This window comes from Sinocyclocheilus grahami, unplaced genomic scaffold (genome assembly GCF_001515645.1).
Source record: "Sinocyclocheilus grahami isolate Dianchi unplaced genomic scaffold, SAMN03320097.WGS_v1.1 scaffold150.1, whole genome shotgun sequence".
Lineage (NCBI taxonomy): Eukaryota > Metazoa > Chordata > Actinopteri > Cypriniformes > Cyprinidae > Sinocyclocheilus > Sinocyclocheilus grahami.
The window spans coordinates 1608913-1615602 of NW_015505329.1; the positions used below are offsets into that span (position 1 = coordinate 1608913).

General features: G+C 36.4%; 1 protein-coding gene across 1 annotated transcript in view; it reads right to left on the reverse strand.

Annotated features, from left to right (window-relative positions):
- Positions 1-6690, reverse strand: part of LOC107592172 (thrombospondin type-1 domain-containing protein 7A-like) — a 158669-nt gene that overhangs the window by 124791 nt on the left and 27188 nt on the right. The window lies entirely within an intron of this gene.

Here is a 6690-nt window from a genome sequence, read left to right on the forward strand (position 1 = left end):
TGCAGGTTAAATGCATCCATGTCCCCTTTGAGATACATAAACTGTGTAAATACATCTAAATGCTATTTCAGATGCATGTTCCAGAAATGTTTTCTTATGTTGGAATGAAAGACACTAGGTACCGGATGAAGTGCTTCTTATTCTTACCCAAAAATACAAAATGGAAGAAAGAGTTGAAACTGAACACAATCTTGTTACTCAAGCTGTGTATGAAAATGTTTTATATACGCATATTTATTTGCTTCTTTTCCATTTTGCATTTACTTGTACTTTTACTTTCAATACTTAAGTACATTTAAGATTTAAAAAAATACTTTCCGTACTTAAGTACAGTAAATATCACATACTTTAAGACTTTCACTCAAGTAATATTCTAAACGGTGACTTCAACTTCTACCAAAGTCATTTTCTGGTAAGATATCTGTACTTTTACTTGAGTATGGCTTTCAGGTACTTTATACACCACTGCTAAATTAACATGTTAAATGATATATGTGTGTGTGTGTTCCCTGGAGGATTCACAAACTGATTTTTCTTTGTTTTGTTATGGTTGTTCATAAGACCAAAACCAAATTCTTTGGTTTTCTAGCATCTTTTGCATATTTGAACTCTTTCCAGAAGTGGCCATAGGATTTTGAGATCAATCATTTCACACTGATGAAAACTGATGGACTCACACGCAACTATTACAAAAGTTTCAAACATTTACTGGTGCTCCAGAAAGGAACACAATGCATTAAGAGTGTGCTTATTTTGCCTTCTGGGAAACAAGCATCTTCTGTAGCTTCTAAAGGGCAGTATAAATTGAAAAAAAAAAGTTATTTAAACAAAATAAGAAAAATTTATAGATCTTCAACCTGTTCAAAAGTTTTTCCTTCTCCATCAGTGCATCATGAGCATCAGTGAACATGAGCATCATTTTTTTTTTTTTTACTAGTTGCATATGTGTCCCTCAGTTGGCATCAGTGTGAAAAGATGGATGAGTCCATCTTTTCTCAAGAACAGCAGACAGTTTCACTGTTCAGGACCAACAAGGGACTCATGAACAACCATCACCAAAAAAATAAAAATAATAAAAGTCATGAATCGCCTAGGTAACGACACCGTTTTAAAAATCAAGCATATGTAAACTTTTGAACGGGGTCATTTACAGTGGGTAATCATTTACAGGCTGCAAAGCAACAAAATGTAATTATTTTAAAGGGGGGTGATTATTTTCTATACCCACTGTTTATAAATGCAACTATTATTTTGTCTTATATATATATATATATATATATATATATATATATATATGATTATATTTCCAGGTTTTGAATGACCATTGTAACCCAGTAAGGACAAAGCCAAAGGCTAAAGGGATACAGTTACATACTGCTTTGTAACTGATCCTCCAAAAAATACAATATATCCAGGAAAAGAAAGATACTGGAAGTCTAAAACAGACTGTTTACGGTAGACTGACACATCGCTTCAAATCAAGCTGCTTGAGTCATTGTAGCTGAAACACACTAATGGACGCGTCAGGCTTTCAAGTGCTACAAGGGAACAACTTGAAAGAGAGAACAGGCATGTTGTGGAAGATCTCAGGTTCATAAAACGCACGCCTTCCAATGTGTGCGTTTATTTCAGGTTTAAATCGGCTAGATTTCGGCATGATGTACATTTGAAAAGGGTCAGTATAGCAGGGTTTCTTGCGCTCATTAAAGAAGTTTCACACTGTTGTAAACAAAGCATGTTGTTTTTTTTCTCTTTGCTGTGCTAAAACGATTCTTGCATTAGATAATGAGATTATTACATCAGAGGGAGACTCATAATCGCTTGTGCATCATCATTATATTTTGGCTGTACCATCAAACTCCTCCTCCTGACTACCTTTGATTCTACGAGCTTCAGTTATTAGATTTTGTCCCATTCATCATCTTGTCTCATCTCGTATAATGTTCAATGTGGGTGTGACAAATTGAAGGAATATTCCAGATTATGTACAACATAAAGTTAGCCGTTAGCAACCCATATTACTGCTGTATTCTGATATACACTCTTAAAAATAAAGGTGCTTCACGATGCCATAGAAGAACCTTTTTGTCTAAATGGTTCCATAAAGAACCTTTAACATCTGAAGAACCTTTCTGTTTCACAAAAGGTTCTTTGTGGCGAAAGAAGGTTCTTCAGATTATAAAAAGGTAAGAAAGAGATGGTTCTTTAAAGAACCTTTGACTAAATGGTTCTTCTATGGTATCGCTTGAAGAACCTTTTGAAGCACCTTTATTTTTAAGAGTGTAAGTGAAAAAGTGCAAGTTGGAATTTTTTTGGGTGGCAAAAATATGCAGATTACCCACAATTGTGCAGTATACTGTACAACACAGTCCACATTGTTTAACATTCATTTTTTATTTATATTTTTATAGTTTATTTGTATAGCGCTTTTAACAATGGATATGGTTTCAAAGCAGCTTTAGAGAAAATGAATCCCTCATACTGTAAGAGCTGGTTCATGTGAGACTGTGCTGCTATATTTAATGTTACTCATTACAAAAACATCCAAAAAATGAGAGAGAACAAAGTATATGAGATTAAAAATACAGAGATGCAAAGAACTGAACTCAGCAGACGAAAACATCTAAGACGAATAACACCAGGCAGTCGACTAGAACAAAAACAGGCTAATTATACTAGTACTTGTGACTCTATTTGAACACGTTGCAGCAAACAAAAACATGTCTATTTCATACTTTTAAGAGCACAGGTAATCAACCACTGCTATAATAGGAAAAACATCTAGAATTATGTAATTTTTGTGATTTATACATTATACTTCGAAAGTAAGTTTATTTATTTACAGTATCTCACAGAAGTGAGTACATCCCTCACATTTTTGTAAATATTTTATATCTTTTCATGTGACAACACTGAAGAAATGACACTTTGCTACAATGTAAAGTAGTGAGTGTACAGCTTGTATAAGAGTGTAAATTAGCTGTCCCCTCAAAATAACTCAACACACGACCATTAATGTCTAAACCGCTGGCCACAAAAGTGAGTACACCCCTAAGTGAAAATGTCCAAATTGGGCCCAATTAGCCATTTTCTCTCCCCAGTGTCATGTGACTCAGTGTTACAAGGTCTCAGGTGTGAATGTGTGGAAGAGGACTCCAGTGGCAACCTGTGAAGCGCTGGTGAACTCTATGCCCAAGAGGGTTAAGGCAGTGCTGGAAAATAATGGTGGCCACACAAAATATTGACACTTTGGGCCCAATTTGGACATTTTCATTTAGGGGTGTACTCACTTTTGTGGCCAGCGGTTTAGACATTAATGGCTGTGTGTTGAGTTATTTTGAGGGGACAGCAAATTTACACCGTTATACAAGCTGTACACTCACTACTTTACATTGTAGCAAAGTGTAATTTCTTCAGTGTTGTCACATGAAAAGATATAATATTTACAAAAATGTGAGGGGTGTACTCACTTCTGTGAGATACTGTATATACTCTTTGGAAAGAAACGCATACTTTTATTTAGCAAGGATTGATTAACTTGCATTAAACTGACATTAAATATTTATATATGATTACAAATAAATGCTGTTCTTTTGAACTTTCTATTCATCAAAGAATCCTTAAAATATAAAGTATATTATGGTTTCCACAAAAATATTAAGCAACACAACTGTTTTCACCATTAATAATCATAAGAAATGGAGAAAAGGCTGGAGTAATGATGCTGAAAATTCAGTTTTGTATCACAGGAATTAATTACATTTTACGGTAACACTTTACAATAAGGTTCCATTTGTTAATGTTAGTTCATGTATTAAATAACATGAACAAACAAACAATGAACAATACATTTATTACAGTATTTATTAATCTTTGTTAATGTTAGTTAATGAAAATACAGTCGTTCATTGTTAGTTCATGGTAATTCACAATGCATTAACTAATGTTAACAAGCACAACAAGCATATTTGAAAAAAAATCTCCTCAGTTTATAAAAGGCCTCAAAATTTTGAAAAGAAAAAAATGTTTCTTGTTGCTAGAATTTGTTTTTTGTTATTTCAACAGAATATATGACTATGTTTGAATGGCCATCAATGGAGTCAATGGAAACATAATACAAAATACATTACACATATAAAAATCTTTTTTTTAATCCCACCTATTTTAACTTACATTTTTTGATCGGCAAATCATTAAATGGGCAAACAAACGAAGGAAAGACCACCCAATAATCTTCCAAAATAACAGCATAGCAACACTAAAAACCACTCAAAACACTTTAGCAGCCGAATAGCAATGCCCTGGCAATAACCCACAACACCACTCACATTTCAAATGTCCTGAGCTCCAAAGAGACATGTGCGCAGCTCGCCTGGAGGCCGGCTCTCTCTGAGATGACACGGCCACTGGGCTGTGATCACAGCAGGCGGGGGCACAATGAACTCTGCCGTTTTCTATTAGCAGGAGTGCAGGATGAATGATCACACGTCTCTTTTTTTATCCTGGCCTGTGATTGCTCTTCTCCTCCAGCCCGGGCAAACACATGTGATGAAAATAAAGACAGAGTTTGTGCAGATAACGGGCCAGTTTGTTGCATATTGAATCACTGGTTTGTTAACTTATTTATGCCCTGAAGTTAGCAGAACATAATTATGCTAAAAAGAAAAATAGTACAAGTTTTTTGGCACACTGTACTGCACAAGCAGCTCTTTGACAAGCGAGTACCATTTGTTGACAAAATATGAGCTGTGATGCAAAACTATGATTCATTCAAATGTCTTTTTTTTTTAAGTGTCTTATGCCCACCAAGGCTGCATTTATTTGATCAAAAATACAGTATAACAGTAATTTTGTGAAATATTATAAAAAATTTCAATTACTGTTTTCTATTTAAATATATTTTAAAATGGAATTTATTCCTGTGACGCAAAGCTGAATTTTCAGCATCATTACCGCTTCATATTTTTCTGGAAACAAAAATGTGGAAATTTTTTTTCAGGTTTTCCAGGTTTTTTTGATGAATAGAAAATTCAAAAGAACATATTATTTGAAATAAAAATCTTTTGTAACATTATAAATATCGTAACATGAATAAAAGTATTAATTTCTTTAAAAGAAATCTTACTGACACACTTTTGGTAGTGTATTTTTACTACTAGACATGACTTGGTATATGAACAAGTTTGTATCATAAAAGTCTCACATAAACACAGTAAAAGTTACCAGTTTACAGAACTACTGACTTAAGGATCAGTGGCTGAAAAACACAAACGATTCAGTGAGTCTTTCTGACAAATTCGTTAAAAATATTTGACTCATAACTTCGATTCATAAGCAGAGCCGATCCTCCCTATACGCAAAACACACAAGCTGCGTAAGGCCCCTGAAACACCAGGGGGCCCCCTTGCTCTCAAAGATAAATAAAAGCGGTCATATGATGCAATTAAAATTTTTCCTTTCTCTTTGGAGTGCTACAAGCTCTTGGTGCATAAAGAAGATCTGTAAAGTTGCAAAGACTAAAGTCTCAAATCCAAAGAGATATTCTTTATAAAAGTTAAGAGTCAACCAAGCCCTCCTAAAACGGCTCGTTCTAACACGCCCCCCACATACCTACGTCACTATGTGGGAAGATTTGCATAGCGCTGCCCAAATGTTCATGCAAAGAAAGAAGGCGTAAGTTTTATTCTCGCTGTAGTATTGTTGTTGCCGCCGCCATGTCGTGAAGACGCTGTGTGTTTCGTTGTGAAAGCGAAACTACTTTGTTTGGCCTTCCAAACGAGGACGATATCCGCTTCTTCATGCCTGGAGCTGATCCGTGCTGGTCGCTGAGGAAATACATCAACTTTGCCCTGTGGATCGTCGGATGGGCTTTCACCGTGGACGAAGCACAGTCCAACCCGGGGTCATCACGTGGTTGCCGCAAGCCCGCCGGATGCTCCTTTGTCGAAACTCAAGGCCGCGGTGCGAGACGCTGTTTCGTTGTGAAAGCGAAACTACTTTGTTTGGCCTTCCAAAAGAGGACACGGCTAGAAATCAGTGGTTAAGCTGTATTTACAACACTGTTCCAGAACAGTTTAACCCAAATATTCAGATGTGTGCAGCGCATTTTATGGAGGACTGTTTCCTGATCCTGGGAGAGTAGACTACAATGCCGGCTGTTCTGACTCACAGACTGTAAGTACATTTTTTATATTTAAAGAATTTGCCACTGACGATTCAAACGCGAGTTTTGAGCAGTGTAGAGTAGGACTTGTTGTTTGTCATTTCTCCGATCACAAATGCAGACATGATTTTATGTTTATGCGGCGCGATGCAACGCAACATGTAAAAAGACAGTATAAATCATTATAATCCGTAATTATGTCCCCACTTGATGCAACAAATGCCTTGTTTATTATGGGTTTTCATGTTTATGTCTCGTTGCTCCGGCCGGACAGGGCATCACAATATGGTAAGGGGCTCTTTTAATGCGGTGTGCTGTCGCCCTTTCTACGAAAAAATCAGTCAAATCATGTAATGCGAATGTCATACAGTCTTGTTCGAGACAAAAAAAAAAAACGAGTTGAATGCGTACCGAGCCACGGAAGAAACACCTCAAGCGCTTTCCACGAGCGCGATTCGAGAAGGAGTGAAACACGGACAAATGCGTTCCACTCATAACCCCCCCCCCCCCCCCCCCCCCCCCCCCCC